We start from the raw sequence: 18,432 nt of genomic DNA, 5'->3' as shown, positions 1-18,432 counted from the left end.
ATATATTATTCAACCATTCCACTAAGTCATCTGCTGGTTCAGCTGTCGACTACGACAGCTTTGGTATTTCCATCCTTCATTGTCACTGTCTTCATTCTGCCTCAATAATATACCGTATTCCGGGTACTCTCCCTTTCTGACACAATTCAAGAATGGCTCACAAACTTGAGATCAGTTGGGGGTAGAGCTCCTGAGAAGTTGATGGTCTTGACCTGTCCTTTGAAGCAACTGCATTCCGGCAGGCGGATCACACGCCACTACATCACTGCATCCACATCATCATTCAGAGAATGAAACCTTCGGACGATCACTTCTATACGGAGAACAATCTGCGATGATTTTCATCGTTTACCATTTGCCGATCTCACTGTCTTCTTCCGGTTCTTACGTCGTATCATGTGATCAACATTATGGCGGACTAACTTCTGATGTCGATGAATTCAGTGAAGCGAATCATAACGTCGCATTACCCACACGATTACCCAGCAAATCGCCAAGACATCGTGATTCCTCGTGTCAGAAATTAGGCCGATTGTCAAACAGAAACTGAAAATCCCGAAGGACATGGAAATCCTTTACCAATTCTAGCCATTCCGAAAGCAGATCTCCACTTGTGTCACGTACGTCCTTGTCTCCTCAGCCTCACCGTTGTACCCAAGAGACACGTCGTTACACCAGTAAGTACTGGGGTATATATCGGTATCCATGTACCTGCGGGACACTGGTGGTGGGCTCGATGGTAACTTGGGAGTGAGAAGAGCACATCCTCCTGGGGAGCTAGTCGACATTGTAGAATAGACGTGGATGAGGTAGGAGGGAAGGAGCGGTGGAGTTGGAGGTGAGAGGAGTGCTGGAGTAAGGAGGAATAACGGGATAGGAAGTACAGTGGGTCTGAGGTAGGATTGAGTTGAAGCTCATCAAGGTAATGCAGCTGAGATCATCCCGAGAGCGGATCCTGACGCGCTCATGGGAAGATGGTTGACTGAAACGTCATTTAATTGATTGTTGGATCAAAATTCCTTGGAGATAATACTCACTCTTCCGTGCCGTGGGAGTTGCAGCGAAATGAGAAGATGAGGATTTTTTTATCGGGGTTATGGAGTAATAGGAGTTAATGCATCGAGATGATATAGGCAATTTTTTTCACGCGGGGGAATCGAGGGATTTTTTGAATGTCGCCGAATGGTTTTGATGATTCTCTTCATTGGTAGAAAAGCAGTCATGGAAGTTCAGGGGCGATTGATTTATTATTTTTCGTCATTATATATTCAGTTAGTCGTTTGAAAAAAGTCAGTATCCCCTTGGATTATTTTTGGAATCGAGGAAAATGGTGAATAATGTTCTGTCGATTAATTTTCATGTCAATCCTCAATTGAAAAATAGGTAAAGCCTTTTCCATTAGCTATTGATTTTGCGAAGGCTATGGTAAGACTATGCTATAGTTTGAAGGCCGAGCATATACTAGACCTACATATATATCAAGCATAACTCAACGCATGTATAAAAATTTATGAGAATATTTTTTAATATTATCTCCAATATCTTTAAAATATTTTAGCTTAATTTTTTATTTCACAACGAAAGATCATTTTACAATTTCGATAGACTTTCATCGAACAAAATAGCCAGGATATAATGAAGGATATGAATATAACAGTTGAAATATATCTCTCATTCTCAGAATAAAATTTTCTGGGAAGAGATGACTTCCACTCAGTTAGTATGTCATCAATTTCCGTCTTTTTCTTATTTTACATTCGCCAAAATTGAAATCGCCAAATGGGTTTAGCCCGGGTGATTGATATATGAATTTCTCCATTTTCTCTCTTTTGGAAATAGAAATCATCCCTCCAGCAATTCTCACACTTAATTTTTTTTCCTCCCGGGGTTTTATACTGTTTTATGTTGGAAACAATTTCTCACTGACAGCGAAATAGGTCTCGCCTGTACCCTGAACACAGTCCTGATCATTTATTTCGGACAGTGGAGACAGCTACTAACGAATCAATTTTTGTTATCTGTTGCAGGTAAGATATCAGGAATATCAATCGGACTGACGTTCTTTTAATGGGGAGGAGTTGAGGGGGGAAGGGGGACGGTAAGTGATGGCGACCAAGGACCTCCTGGTAAGATGATATCAAAATTTCGTGATGTCAGGCAAATGTTATCAGCCCCCGGAAATATGTTGCCAAGCTTCTCTGGTCCTTGCGATTATCGACGAAAAATTACTGTCGCCATTTGAAAATCGCCACAATCATGATCTGGCGACCCATTACCACTTTCAGACTCCAATGATGGGAGTCCACCGGCCCTTCCCAGAATGTTCTGACACTTGAAAACCAACGTAACCATTCCCAGACGTGCACCCTCAGTGAGGTTGATACGATCAAATGTCACTCGGCCAGTCGTTTCTATATTTGAATCCAAGTTTTTCCACGTCTACTTCAGTTGCTATGACATTCCCTCTTTTCGTTGTTTCCCTCTCCCCCGCCTCCCCTTCCCACCCATTTCCTCGTGCTCGTGCTTCTCATTTTTTTTTCCTCCCATCGATCGAGGAGTGACGTTAGTGCCTCGTAAAAATACAATGCAGATGATCGACCAGAAGTAAAGTGAAATTCACTGGCTGACAGTTTTGGGGTAACATTTTATTGTATCAGTGTTTCAATCGAATTACGAAACTAAATTAAAGGTATTAAGGGGTCATATAATAATAGGATTCGAGACTTGACGGAGGTCCTTTATTATTCACGAGACTGAAAATGTTATCTGTTATACTGATGTTGCAGGGGTAATTGCTCCTGGAGATGTTAACACTACCATCGACTATTTTAAAATTCATGAAAATTTAATTTCTTATTATTTTATCTCGCGAAGACCCAGCAACTGAAAACAATCACCGAATCATTTGACATTAATTATCTCACGAAAAAGTATTAAACTAGATATCGAATTATTTGTATAATGAAACCCAATCAGAGCACATTCCAAAAATAAAAAAAAAAATAGAAAATTCACTTTTCCCGAGGGACCGATAAAATTATTTATCAATTATAGTTTATTAAGGTTCCCAGGATTTTTTATAACTCATTAATAATTATTTATCCCCCACAAATATCATTTTCAGACTGAGTGAGGATTTTTACATTTTACCCCGGTCTGCCCGTAACTCGTCTGTATCCCCTGCACATGTAAACTAAATGCACGAGAACCTGTCTCGCCACCACGACTATGCGGGTATATCCATTTCGGGGGGCGGAAGGGGGAGCATTTAAAACGTGGCCCACGAACCATAGGAGTATGTACATAACCCCCCACACACCCATCTAAGATTACCGTCGAGTTTCATTATACCTGCGTCGAGAGCAGGACCGAGTTTTCATTCTCTTCCTGTTTTTGATATTTTTTTCCACCTCCTCTCCCTCACCGTTTCATCATTCACTCTCTCATCTTTTGTACAATGATTTTTTTTCACACAGGAGAAAACATTTTTCAAGGGCCTATATAAACACAACGGCAAAACCACAAGTAGAATGAGAAGACCCGCACATAATCGAGAGACAACTTCCGTGTGGGCTCATTTCACGAGAAATTCATCAAATCGAAGTTTAAATTTTATTTCTGACAATTGCATGAATAAATTGCACGAAAGACGAATGATTTTTCCGGGAAAAAAATAGTAGGAAGGTGTGGGGTGGAGTGAGGAGGGGGATGAGGCGAGGGGTGGAATAGGGTAGAATAAAGGGGGAAATGTAGCCCGGTGGAGACGGGGTGTATTGTTTTTACGTGGAGCTTTTCATGGATCTCGCTTATACATCATTTCAGAGTTTCTAGCCTTTCCTGGGGTGCCCTCGGAGAGCCGGAGAGCGATAAAATGTATGAAAAGGAACGAGTGAGAAAGACTTTTGGATGAGGGGGACCGGGGGAGAGGGTGAAGTCAGTGGAGTTGTGCTACAGGGCTTTTCTTCGATAAAAATTCATTTCCTTCCTTTGATTTACTCGGACTTGCGCTTGTGGTTCAACATGAATTCAAGTGTTTCAGGGTGGGGGGTGGCGAGCGGGGGTATTCATTGATCCATTGATTTGAATTGATTATATGAAGTTCTAGTTCAGGCCAATTGATATCGATTTATGATGCGAGGAAGGTTATGGAGGGCCTCAAGGATCTGAGAAGTCGTCAATTTATTTAGAAAATGCCCTCGTTGTCTAAAATCAGAAAAATGACATCCATAAGTTCCTCCCCTTCGACTTTAGCATACGTTGGAGGATCACAGACCATTGTGTGGTATGATTTCAAATTATGGGCGGGGCACATGTTGGATGTTGAAGACTTGGAGGGTTTATCTTCGTGGTGGTATTTGATCGTTTGCAATGAGAAACTCCAGTGCGAGACTCAGTTGCTTACTTTCTTCCCATTGAAAAAAAAAAATGCAGAAAAAGAAAAATATTCTCGAGACGATATCAACGTATCAACGTCTCTTTGTGTCGACCGAGTTTTACCGTTTGCGATTTTCCTCTTGGGGAGTTTGCCTTTTATGCGGAGGTGTATGCAGGGAAGCGACGTAATGCCGGTATATACACCATGATAATACCAAGTTCTATTTTTTTCATCTGAACAGGACCATTTCGCTGGTTGATGTAAATGTAACAGTAATTCTTCATCGATTTCTCAAGACGTTGATATTTTCATTCTATTCAGATCAAAAACCAAAGATGAGGCTCAAAAAATATGAAGATTCCCTGTCATCTCACAGATGTACTTTCGCTCTTCAAAAAAAATTCACCAAAATTCGGTGAAAATTACATGACTCCAGCAAGTGGGTCATCTGAATCTCTACGTCATTGAATACCGACCAAGAGCCATTGGTAATATACTGGACACGTCCACATGCTGAAACGGAACAATTTCGACGGGACAATTACCGTCTCCAAGACGTTATCGATTTTAGGGATGGCCGGGAGTTCCCTCGGTTCCTTGATTGTAACTTCGTCGGTCGATTAATCGAGAAATCGCGTTCACTGTCACACCAGATACCTCTTCCTCTCGCCCCCCCCCCATCCCTTCCTTCATTCCTCATGCCACTTCGGTAACTGTGTGTTACGTCACACCGAGAAGTGACGCTGTCGGTTGCTCGTCGACACGAAAGCCATTTCCGGCCGTTGTCTCCCAGGGGGTAGTAAAGAATCGTCGGTACAGGAATTGGATGGATATTGTGGTTTGGTTTTCCCTCCCCCCCTAGTCCCCCTCACCACCTCACCCCCTCGGTCTCACTCAGTCTCAGTCACTCACTTGAATGTCATTGAGTTATCGGTGAAAAAAAAAAGGAAGCGCCAAAAATGCGAAATATTTTATCTCTGGCAGCCGTTCCGCATGATTTCCCCGCTGTATTTTTCAGTGTTTTGAGGTATAAATAGAGGATAGGATGGGGATGTACAAATAAAATAATAAATAGTGAGACTTCTCTTCCCAGAATAATTGTATCGAGAACGAGTGTAAATACTGTTGACGACGATTCAATAAGATTGTCGAGAAACTGGATAAATCGTTGAAATTTTATTCCAAGTTTTCATTGAAATTATGACGATTATCCGATGTAAACAAAAGGAATGACAGAGACTGAAAAATTTATCGAGTGAAGCTTTCCACCGATAAACTGGAAATGGACAATGAAAGCGCTGGTGAACGGCAACTTGAAATTTACCTCTACACATTTCTCGAACAATCGTTGATGATATATACAACGTCGTATCTGTAAAATGCATGTTCGTTCATACCAATCTGGGAGGAGAAAAAAAAATCACGAATAAAAAAAAAAAAGTCGGGTGAATGTCGCTCTGCGGGTGGTGCGCAGTCTATGTGCAAGAAAAAGAGTGCCGGAATCAAAGGAATGGCCACAGAATTCCAGGAACGTAATCCTTTACCATTTTCGCTTGAGTGAGCTTGAATCCCGTAACGATTCTACATTCAAGATCGATTCACTATAGGACGATCAGTCGATTTGAAATGTCGTTTCTTCTGCAATTTCGCCCGTTGGTTAAAAAAAAGACGAAAAAAAAACAATCCGAAGAATTTAAAAAAAAGGAAGAATAGTTTTAGTTCGAGCGACAAAAAGCTTTCATCCTTGTGTTTCAGAGAAACCACTGGGGTGTTGTGTTGCCCCACCTGTTGGCACGTGCCAAATTATCCTCACCCCTGTGGATAGGAAAATTACTCCAGAAGTTTTGGACAGAAGGCGGTCATGAAGAGCAATCAAATTAGTCATTTCGCAATGGAAAAAACCGCCTGTATTTTGAGCCCCCCCCCCTCCCCTCGCCCCCTTCTTCAAGATCTTTCTATCCCAAATTGATGTGAGTCGTGAGGAAATTGGCCGACAAGATGTAACAAATCAAGATATCTTCAAGATATTTCAGGACTTCAGGTCCTCCTGGCCCTGACTGTCCACAATCTTTCATCATTTTCCCTTGATCTCGAATGCTCAATGCACATATCCAAATATATCTCTCCTAATTATTCGTTTCAACTCTGCACACGTACCAAATTTCCACTCACTGCCTTCACCAAACCTGAACTTTCCCATATAACCTCTTCCTCCGTCAGCCCTAGCCTCCTCTCGTCCTCCTCCCCCACCGAAAAGTTCAAGTTTCGTCTGTTTGACCCTCTAGAATGTTAGTTCGTTTCCCAACAAGCCAAGAGAGAGAAACATCAATTTTCCTAGCCGTTAATTACCAAAACCCCACCTTCTTGAAACCTCCACCACCCTATGCTACCCCAAAATGTGTAAGGTATCGACCAGTTTCTGAAGGCATCACTGGGTGTAAAAGGGCCGGGGGAGAGAGCGGGAGGGGAGCGTTCGAGGGAATGGATGATTCACGGTATAAGAGCTTTCCTCGAATTTCTAACAGAGAAATGCCCTAGGTTTAGTTTCCTATCCACTATCTACGAAAACTTGTCGGCTTTTGATCGCTGACCCATTTATCCTAGTAATCCTAAACATTGAACATTGAATTTTGACTCTGTTGAAAAGTTTACGCTGAGGCGATGAGTACTCTTCAAAAGTTGCATTGTGAAACTTGAAGATTAGTTTGAAGACGAAGCTTTTTCTGGGCGGATGGCTTAATTATTGTAGCAGTGCGTTTCAAAGTTCATTCGATTAATTACCTGATTAATCGTGAAGACTTGAGGATCATCCCTGGATTTCCGTTCGATAGCGCCATCTAGGTGAAATCAACTTTTTACCATTTGAAATATCAGTCGCCAGTTGCCAGGTACACTACAGCGATCGTGTACTAATTATACATCAATTATAATTCATTACCACCGCATTTAGTACGCCGATACGAAAAATACTGGACTAGATAATTCTCATTAAACAGTTGAATATGATTATTGAATGTACTAATAACAATGAAACGTATCATCCGCTATGTACACCGCACAATTCTGATGGAATTGGATAACAATTGTTCCGAATAACATTCGAATGGTTGTGTAATAGACATGTGGTTTCTGAAACTGAACGGTATTAGCGGCAGTTGTGTGACAATACCAAGTTTTTCAATCACATTCTGATAGTTTCAATCAACTACCACTTCAACAGATAGCGTACGAATCTGTGGAATTTTCCAGATCAAAGTGGTAGATCATGCTGAAACGGAAAAAAAAATCATCTCGACAAACATCGAAGCGTTCATCTATCTCATTGGGGATGGAGAACCTTTTCCAACTGTCAAATGATAAGCCCCCAAATCCACCTATTTCTCTTCATTCCTCGTGAAATCCCACCGCGAATAACAAAAGAAAAAGACAAGGAAAGAGTTCATCTTCTTCATAAACATCATCTTCAAGAAGAGTTCCAACAAGCACTGGAAACAGTGGAAACAGCAAAAGATAAAAGTGCCGGGATAACTCAGCCACTCGTCCCACACCGAGATGTTTTCCTTGATAATGGAAAAGTCAATTTTTAAAAAGTTGAAGATAATAAGTTTCCAACATCATTAATAACATTTCACCGAGAAATGAAATTTTAAAATGAAAATACAACCAGATATCTGGGCGGGTGCTGAAGTAAAAATGATTTGTCTAGTCCACTTTGCATCGCAAAATTTCCCCCTCGTTTTTCAACGAGCCATATAAAATCCCTTAACCTCATCCCACCCCTCAAAAAAGCGAGACAGCGCAACTTTCTCATGAACATCATCTCAAAAAATACCGAAAAATAAAAAAAATCCGATTCCACAGAAAACAGAGTTCTCTCCAGCGCTGTCCGATAAAAGCGAAGACGGGAGGGGTGGAGAATAAGGGAGAACGTAGAAATACATCCCCTCTAAAAGCCTCTTTTTTCACCCTCAGGATTTCAACGGAGGATGATCTCTGTCCTTGTTCAACATCGCGTAAACAGAAAACACGAGCAGTTATAGGGGGAATGGAAAAGGAGAGGAGTCTGGAAGTTGTAGCTTGTCGTACAAAGTGGCCAGTGGGTACCAAAAGTCCCCGGCAACTTCCATTTCTCCATTCCCTGTCCTATCCCCCGTTCCCTTTCTCCCTGATTCGCCAGCTCTTCTCATCCACAAGTGAATTTCGACTGTAGGGATTTCAAGTAAAGAGAAGTCTACGGGACAGCTGGGTACTGACGGTTGTCATTCGATGGTGTGAATAATGCTGTGATGATCCTCTCGATAAATCACGATGACTGATCAATCAAAAAATCTCTCTCCAGAACGAAGAATAAAATTTCCATCACATTCATTGTCACTGATTTATTCCATGTGATCAATCAGCTGTTCTCGGTTCTTTCATGTGACATTGAATTAACTATCTCATGATCGTTTCTGGACTGGTACATTTGTCCAGTCACCCTTCTCATAACATCCCTTTGAACGCCTCGAATTGTCCTCGAATATCACTGATCCGCCACGATGTTACCCCATCAACAACACCACATTCAAATCTCACTAACAACCTGGATGATCTTGCGAAGCGACGGTATTCTCCAGGACTCCACATAAAGGAGAATAATCTCAGTTACAATTCGACATAGCTCCCACCAGAAACAGCATGATAAAGTCACCCCAAACACAACTATCCTACTTTAACAGCCCTACGATCCCGTCCTGATTCACTGGCCTCAATGGATGCCAGACGATTTTCGTCTGACGATAAGATCGGCGATAGATCAATCAAGGAATCTAGTGCATCAACAGCGAGATCCCAATCACATTCGATGTAATTAATTTATAAGTTCTTTCCAAGAAGACTGACTTAGCTATTTCGGCTTAGGATGGCTTGTCTGGAATAACTGTCTCACTATAATCCTCTTTGAAAGCCTTGAATAGACCCCGGGCATCACTCATGTTCCACCATGTTGTCCCATCCACACCACCACATTCACATTCCACTGACAATCTCACGATTCCGCGTAGCGATCAAATTCTCCACGACTTGCCGTAAAGGAGAATAATCACAATTACAGTCGGACACGGCTACGACCAGAAATAGCATGATGAAGTCACTCAAAATACAGCTACACAAGATTCAACTAGTACAACACCCGTCAGACACTGCAATAAGTCCCTTAGAAATCCCTGAATCGTGTATAATAACTCCAGCTCTTGGATCTCCGGGGTTTGCCTTGAACACAGACAAGGAAGGGAGGGTAGACAACGACAACTGGTTTGAGGCATTTCTCGAGGTTGGAAACACTGAAGGCGTACAGTCGAAACTGAAGTGAGAGGATATATTTTGGATAAAGGTGAGTTGGAGTAAGAAGCCCTTGGTTTGCCGGTGGGAAACTGGTGCGGTTTTCCCGCCAAGTTCATTCAACGTCTTGGCACCGCTGGATTCAAGCCAAAATGTTGAATACGCCCAGCGGCTTCTTGTCCCATACCACCGCAGTCAGATTAAAGTATCTCCCTATGATAAGTAAATTCAACATTCTCATGTACACAAGCAACTGAATGATCTCGTACAATACGAGGGGCACTCGATGAAGCATAAAAATCAATGCGAAGCGAATTGACTTCTTTCACGCGCAACCTACTATGCGTAGCATGTGGCTTCATACTACTGGCAATACGCCAGTTCCTGCTTATAGTCCCGAAGCTCTACTCAATGAAAATCTTTTTCTGTGTTTGGGTTGGTATCCTCATCCACCAAATACACACACAGCCACCTACACCCGTTACCGTCGACCCCTCCTCTCTTCACCCCCCCCGGCTAAGGGTGTGTGCACGCCGTTGGCTATCGGCCAGCTTCCAAGATGTTTTCACCCTAGCTGCGACTACCAAAACAACCGACTCAAAAGTACTCAAATACCAGCAGGGGATTGGGCAAGTGGGACGAGTGCATAAACGAACCAAGTAGTAACAGCCCGTATCGGTCAGACTATAGTCCACTGAGCAGACTGACTGTTCATTGATCCCTGAAAATCCTCTGTCAGCTGACGATGCAGAGTCATCCGGCGATAAGACTGATAGCATCACCAGAAACAGTGGTCCAATCGTGAAGACCTGCATCATCCCTTAAAGTAAAAAAAAAACACAAAAGCAGTGGGAAAAAATCCATCAATGGTACCACGTTGAGGCGTAACAAGTAGGTACCCCCGAGAGCATCTCGTCTGGTGATTTTTTTCCTCCCTGCAATGTTTTTTTTTTTATCAAGCGCACAGCGCACCGTCAGAGCATTAAGCATTCCCGTTGGGTCTCGGATACCGCGCGTACATTTCGGTCGATGCTGGCAGTGGATAGAGAGCAACCATAATCGTGTCTCCCTCTCGTGAATTCTCCCCGTCTCGCTCGCCCCCATGTACGATTGTGCCCCTCCCACCACCACCACCCGGCTGCCAACAGTGGGAGAAAAGTGTGTTGGGTAGGGGGAGGTGAGTTAGACGCATGCGCAGCTGTGGTACAATGGATCAACCGGGAGCTCCACGCGCCCACATACTACCTACGTAACCCCCACTCTAGAGCCACCCCTCATCTACTTTCCCAAACTTCCTACTCCCACTATTTCGGATAAGATAGTCGGGTGGGGGAGGGATTTTAGCACCCCTCCTGTCTCTCCGCTGAAACGGCGAAACTGCCCGGGCAGCCCAACGTCTCCGCCATTCCGTTCTCGGCGCCCAAAGCGTGCTTTCCCAACCATACTATAACGAAAATAACTGTACGTAACGATACGACGCCACCTGTATCACCCGTAGCAAAACCGTTTTCAAATATTTTTCTCGATATAAATTTAATTTTTTTTTTCTCCATTTTCTCGGATTACTGAGTCATTGAAAATATATATATTTATATATTTTTCTCTCACCTATTGAATTCAGAAAAAATATTATATATTTATATATTCGTAGTGGATACAGGTATATGCGTACTGTTTATGTGGAATAATAAGAAATATTGACGGGTGGTGTAAAGGCAGTAGTGAATAATTCATTAATCAAAGTGATTGAAATCTGTTAATTTGTTTAGTAATAATTCATTGTTTGGGGAAACGTCAGTTTTACCCCACCACCACCATCCGGGCTATCCCCACCGGTTCCGGCCGGTTTCGTGTGCGCGTTACTGGTGGTTATAACGAGGATCTTCATCGCAACATTGGGATTAATTACTCTGTGAAGATATTACTTAAATTATAGAAGAAAAAAAAATTTTAAACAGTTCTCAGTGTTATTTGTCGACGTTTTTAAGGATAAATTGAAGTGGTTCCGGAGAGTGGGAGCATCTGTCACTTATAAAAGTTTTTTATAAGTCAACACAACGGCGGTCACTACGTATATCACGCCGCTTATCACCTCTGAAAAGGTACGATGTGTCAATTGAAAACTAATTATTCAATATTTTCAATCGATTTTCTTTTTTCGACGTCGATATCTGGTTTTTTGTGCGCCGGAGTCGCGGGGGCCCTTTAAAGTTATGAAAACAGTTCTCGTTGAAGTGAGGGGCCAACGTCGGGACTCCCCCGGGCGAATAGCTCTTATCTGTCCAACCATCCCTTTTGCGCCCTATCCACGGGATATACAACTCCTCGCTCAACGTCTTCTTTCAATGCTGAGGCTATTGTTTCCTATCCACTTCCTGTCCTGGACGAACCCCTCTTGTGTCATTGAGAAGATGAAAAATTGAGGGAATTCGGATGACTATATTATTTTTACGGGATAAAAAAATATCTTACTTACATAACAAATAGGTTTTACGATTTGCCTTTGACGAATTTACACGAAAAATTGAATTGTTTACCCCATTATCGTAACCATAGACATTGACAGAATCCGGAAGATATTTTTCTGGGGAAAAAAATAAAAAATAGAAAGTAGACAGACATTTGTCCACAAATTCGAGGGGAAAATGGAAAAATTTCTTTTTTATTGTTAAACGGCTGATCGATGAAGAATAGGGGTTTCAAGTGATAGGAAAATTCATGTATGTAGATTTCTTTTGATGCAAATAAAACGAGGGAAAAAGAAAACACAACGTCGATCATTCTCACGCCCTTTTGGAGAAACAACTCCCAGGGGTGTACGTAATTTTATCCCTTCGCATTTTCTCCTCTCTCTTTTCTTTATGATCCTGTAAAGTTCGTAGCATTTCTTTTTATTATTTGTACACTTGTAGCGAGAGAGAACAATTGGTGGGAGACAGCGATGATGTATTTTCGTGCGAGGGGTGATCAAGTGAATTTTTCGGGGGGGCGGGGGGAGGAGGAGGAAATGAGGAGGGGGAAAAGAATCGCGTAAAATCGAGGTCATTTTGGGGAAAAGTTAGAATTATTTCTCCCCTGCATAGGGAGTCGAGATAATGAAGAGTGAAGTTTTAGGGATGTAGGGAAAAGTACTTTTTGTTTTATCTTGGTAAGTTTTTGAGAATTACTTCAGTTTTTCGATCGAAAAAATGGAGCCGATATTTACGAGCTTGTTTTAACGATCTCCCCTGAACCCCTCGGAACTACTAAATAAGAAAAAAGAAAAAGAACATAAAACGCGAAGAACTACAACCAATATATTGAAATAGAGACGAATCTAATTTTTTTTTGCTCTCCACGTAAATAAAAATTGTCCTCAAGTATTTCCTGCACTCTATGAATAACATACATTTATTAAAATCAAGTCATGAATTTGTCAGATAACGGAAGTCAATATACGAAGAAGAACAACATTTTTTATGGACAATAAATCATTAATTCAACAAAAGATAGAAAATTAGGCTGAACTATATTCTTAGGGTTGTTTCAAGGCTCACAACTATCACGTGCCTCAATCTTATTGATTACCCCCTAAATACTAAATAGAAAAACATCCCCCAACGCACAATCAAAAAAATTTCTTTCATACAAAAAAAAACCGAGCAAACTTTTGCTTTTCAATTACCAAAAATTGATTTCATTGATTTTAATCGATAAAATTACCCCACCTTAATGGAGACTGCTTCAGTAGTTCATCATCTATCGAACCGGATATCAAAATAAATCCTTGAAGGGTCAACAGCGCTAGCTCCTGTCCTTTTCTAACCGCACGGAAAATTCTCAACAAAACAAAACGCTACAAAAATAGAAGACGACACACCTTTAAATTCCCCGTAAACGAAAGGAATTTCGAGCTCTCCTCGATTCCTCGAGGATACCCAAGTTCTCTGTTTACATCGAAAGGCTTTTAAATCCAGTGGTTGTCTCCACTGAAGATGGGAGGGAAGGGAGCCGATCCGGTGAGACACATGGGGAGAGAGGAAAACCGTTCGAATGTGCAGCGAATTTTCCGTGATACATGCGCCAATCCCAAATCCTCCCTCACTACTTTCTGTTCCCACTTGCCATCCCCCCCTCCTCTTCCCCCAGGACCTGACAAACGACCAAAATGTGGAAGTAGGTTAACTCGCCTCCACTTCTGGAGCGCGCGTGTTGCCTCGTATCCACCCTCTCCCTTATCGTCGTCTGTCTCACTGTTACCTCACCCCACCACACCCCACCCCACCCCCTCCCGCCATCCCCAAATACTCGTACCACTCAGACTTCTTCAGTTCTTCCATTTCTTTCATCTTTGTATCCATCACCATGAGCCCTTGCACTTTATGCAGACACAAAAACGCACGCCTTTTTTAACATTTTCAAAGTATCGCAGTGTCTTTGATTTTTCAGAATAGAACACGAAAAAATAGATGGATGTGGAAGAACAAGGAGATGTCCATAGTTAGGGATTTTTTTTTTGCCGTTTGCATTATCTTCTGGAGAGGGTGGAGGGCTGAAAGCCGGCGGAAGTTGGCAAATAATATTCTGGGCTGGAATTTTATTAATTAAAAACTGGAAGCGAAGTGGGGGATTTTGTTTCGTTGAGCACTTGCGGGATTCACTGGGTGTGACGAGATGGAAAGGCTGATCAAATTTTTAGTGTCTATTTCTGTCCCCGGTTTGAACTACATCGTAATTTTTCACGAGAAATTGGATTAAAAATTGGAATCTCCAAAAATTCCCTTCAATAGCCCACACGAAAAAATCATAATTTTGGAAAGACGACCGAATGCTGCCGGAAACTCCTACAAATTCGAAGATTCTGCTCCAAAAAATCGAATAAAACACAATTCAAATTTACTCGTGTTACGCCTTCGCTGCTGATATTTATTATATATTTTTCAGTCTCTATTATTATCATAATTTATACTGAGTCCGACCCATTCATTCGCAATAACCACGAGACGTACCTGTTGAGTGGCACCCAAGTTCTTGCCTTTTCATCTCAACACAGATGCGATGTACATACCTGAGAAAATCGGTGAAACGATGGTTGTGCTGGTGGATGGAGGGGGTGAGGGTAGTGGGTGGAGATGGGAGTAGGTGGGAGGTGGAAGAATCGATGCTAATTGACGCTCATTAATGAGAAAAGCATGGTGCGACATTGAGCTCTTGCTTCCCACTCTGCATCGCTACATACATATACCGATTAACATACAAGGTTGCAATTCCCTTCCCCCCTCCCCTCCTCTACCCTCCTCGCCCTCCATTGCTACTTGCTATTTTACAATTCACGTTGAACGAGGGAGAGCCGTTTGGGGGTAATTATGCGCATTGTTATTTGAAAACGATCGCGTCGAGGGTTTCGAACATTAACGTAACGATAAAATCTCACTTTTGTTGGGTTACGCCCCTTTGCCCCTCAGAGTTTTAGAATTGTGAATGATAATCGATATGTTCGTGAATGGTTAAAAATTTTGTAATTGAGGGGTTGAGGAGAAATTTGTGAGGGATAACGTGGACTGGGGATTTGTTAATTAATATGTGGCTTTATGAGGTGATTGTGAATGATGAATGGACAGATGGTTTTACTGACATGAATCTTATGGGGTATCTGATCGTTAGTATTTTCTTGAGGCCTGTGAATATCAGGGAAAAACAAGGTGTTCACCCCCTGTGACATTTAAAAGGCGAGTTCTGTGAGCTTGAGGTTTACAGTTTTTTTAAACGCAAAAAAAACCGTTTGTCTGACGGAATTTTTTCTGACCTTTTCTCCACTTCGTGGCCCAATTTCCGATCGTTAAAGATGATTCGTGATTTTATGAGGGGAAAATATTGTTGCTTATGTTTACTTCCGCCCTTTTGGGTATTGCAATGTGGACGGAATGGGGTGGATTTTTTTATGGAATAGTCTGCCCTCAGTTATGAATAAAAGGTGCGATTAATAATTGGTGGGTCACTCATCCATCAATCGATTTTCATGGCCGGGATTAAATCAAGGCTTTTTGGATTATCATCGGCCACCTGACCACTCAGACATGATTGCACCAATAAAACATCAACTATTGTTCACGAAATTAGACTTCTCATTTTACATCATCCGCGAATATCTCGGTAAATAATCAATATGTAAGAACATATAACTTGGAAAATAGTTTTCACATCTAGAAAGTACTTCGTATTTCACTTGTTGACACGTCTATTTACATTCTCATGTTGCTGAAGTTCAACGAGAAATTTTTCACTGTTTATTCGTTTTCGTAAATAACTCTGGGCGTATGGCGTACATAACATACTTGGATGACTGAAAATTGTTGACTTTATGACAGATCTCATTTTATTTTATGCTACATTCGCGTATCAAGCAAAATATTGAAACAGTTTTTATTCGACATTCAGTTGGTGGTTGGGATTTGGCGAGGGATTTGGACTTTTTTTTATCGGAAATTCTTCAGCCAGAAATTATTAATGTATAGAAAAAAAATACTGCAATAATGATGAGTGAAAATATTTAATCACAGTCGATTCCATTCTGCATTGAAAATTTAGTTCTTTTCGTTTTCGAATGATCCAGTGGATTTTAGAGGAAATCAAGTTTTCGAAATTATCATTTTCTACCATAACAGTCGATTCTGACACGTGTGGCTGAAGATTTTTGGGGTGTGAAGGTGAAAAGTTTTACGATCAGCACGTAGACAATCTCAGGGGGCAGTAAAACCGTAAAAGTCACTGTCTCTAGGGTCAGAGGAAGGGGACGTGGGTGGGAGAAGTGGTCGCAAGACCCTCTATTATCTAATACTCGTGAGATTCGAACTGGGGAGACTCTAATGAATTACCATTCATGCCACCTCCTTTGTTTTATTTCCGTCCATTTACGTTTCATTCACGGATTTATCATCATCACTTGTGTAATTAAATAAATCTTGCGTTTCCCAAAAACAATAGTCATTCGGTTATTCCCTCGATGCCCTAATTTTTCATTTCTTTGTCGAAAAAAAACCCCCCACTGTCTATTCCCTAGGTTTTTGTTAATTTCAATTTTTCCCCTCTTGTTCCATTTCCTCCCGGGGAACCGCACTTTGCGATTGATTTTATAGTTGCCAGGAGGTTATATTCGGATAATCAGGCTGTATTATATTCTCGGAAACAATGGAATCTATTCATTACCCGACGAGTCCTTCAGACATTATTGAGACCGGGCATCTGTCCGGGCGTAAAAAGTTTCATCGCAATTATGAAAACAAAAGAGAAATGTTGAACAACACCAATATTTTGAATAAAATCAGCGAATAAATTTTTCTAAAATTGTTCCAGTTACACTAAACATTGTTCCACCTCTCAATTTCCCCACAAACAAATTTTTTTAGAAAAAATCTGCCACCGATTCCAAGATATTCGTTGAAAAATGATCAGTACTTGAAATAAATTCCAACGGCTCTACCATTTTATCACCGAATTTATGATAGACATCTGTCAACTGTCTCTCTGAATCATTGAATTCAATTTAAATGATCAAGTTCAGTTGTCTTGAATATTAAAAAATTGTGTACGTAACCCCGAAGATGAGGAGAATGGCATCAGAACACGAATTCCGTAACACTTTGAAGAAAAAAAATGAGACATCGCATCTCCACGTAATCTTCCCCCTCCCCCTTCCTCGCCCCCCATACATATCGCACCCCCAACCCTCTGAACTTGGTCCTGGGGGGAGCCATTTTGGGTGGTGGGATTCTGACTTAAACTGTTTGAGTTGCGACTTTATCGGATTACCACCGGGGGTATGATGCTACAAGGGGCGAGAGCATCCACCACTACCCTTAGGTGTAGTTCTACTGGTCGATTATCGTTACCTCTCATCCCAGCTCTTTTGAGACCCTGCAAAAATGGTATTAATTCGGGTTAAGTAGGCTTAACTGGGGGATGTTATTGAAGTGCTTTCATTACATTTTCATGTGACTCATTCCGACATTCAATCGAGGAATTTTCTTTCTTTCATCTCTTTCAACGCCGAAATTAATCAAATAATTTTTTGGAAGTGACAAATTACCTTTCCGTAATTTCGTAGGGGATGAACTTGAGCCTCGGCATTTTTACTGAATATTCCTAACCACACGAGTCAAAAAATCCCCATCTCACGTTTTTCGTACAGAATATTCCATAAAGCAGACGTAAAAGGGGCGGTTATTGCACGGAGTCGTGCAACGTAATATCCTTTTGTTTATTGTTGCAATAAATTCACGAAATCATGAGGCATCGCTCAATTTTCAAGCGGTTGAATAAAATACATGTCAATGGCGGATACTCAAGGACGAGATTCCATAAATAATGGGGGTCTACTCGCATGTATATTGATGTTTGGTAGTCTCCGCATTTACCGAGGGTGGTCGGCCGGTGGACAGTGCGATAGCGAGCTTTGCCTCGTATTCACTGATAAACCCTGAACCCCTTTCCAACAGTTCAGTACCCAAGTTCAGTTGAGTATTTATTACCAGTCGAGCAACTTAACTTGTAGAATGTCACGGGTTCCGTGAGAAATTGACCCCCCCTTCCTCCCATTTCGCTCCACTCCCACCCCTGGACCCGAAGATAGAGAGGGGTTTACAGTGAGCTTTACGACGCGCTTTTTTTTCGCGTCCCTGGTTTTTTTTTCCGCCAGGGGAGGATCATTTTTAAAATCTCGAACGAAGGAAGGGGGTAAAATGAGAGATCAGAGGGCTTCT

The 18,432-nt window shown here is 41.6% G+C and overlaps 1 protein-coding gene across 9 annotated transcripts in view; it reads left to right on the top strand.

Moving 5' to 3' along the window:
• Rbp6 (RNA-binding protein 6) overlaps nucleotides 1-18,432 on the top strand; it is a 329,371-nt gene that overhangs the window by 205,125 nt on the left and 105,814 nt on the right. Inside the window, exon 1 of one of the 9 annotated variants that reach the window (XM_064116333.1) lies at nucleotides 11,058-11,796. The exons of the other annotated variants lie outside the window; for them this stretch is intronic. The gene's annotated coding sequence lies outside the window, so the exon portion shown is untranslated. Of the gene's footprint in view, nucleotides 1-11,057; nucleotides 11,797-18,432 lie in introns of those variants that run through there. 9 annotated transcript variants of the gene reach the window in all.

The sequence above is a fragment of the Diachasmimorpha longicaudata genome, chromosome 3 (assembly GCF_034640455.1).
Source record: "Diachasmimorpha longicaudata isolate KC_UGA_2023 chromosome 3, iyDiaLong2, whole genome shotgun sequence".
In the NCBI taxonomy this organism is placed as follows: Eukaryota; Metazoa; Arthropoda; class Insecta; order Hymenoptera; family Braconidae; genus Diachasmimorpha; species Diachasmimorpha longicaudata.
Note: the sequence above shows the minus strand (reverse complement) of the source record. Positions and strands in the feature narration are given on the sequence as shown.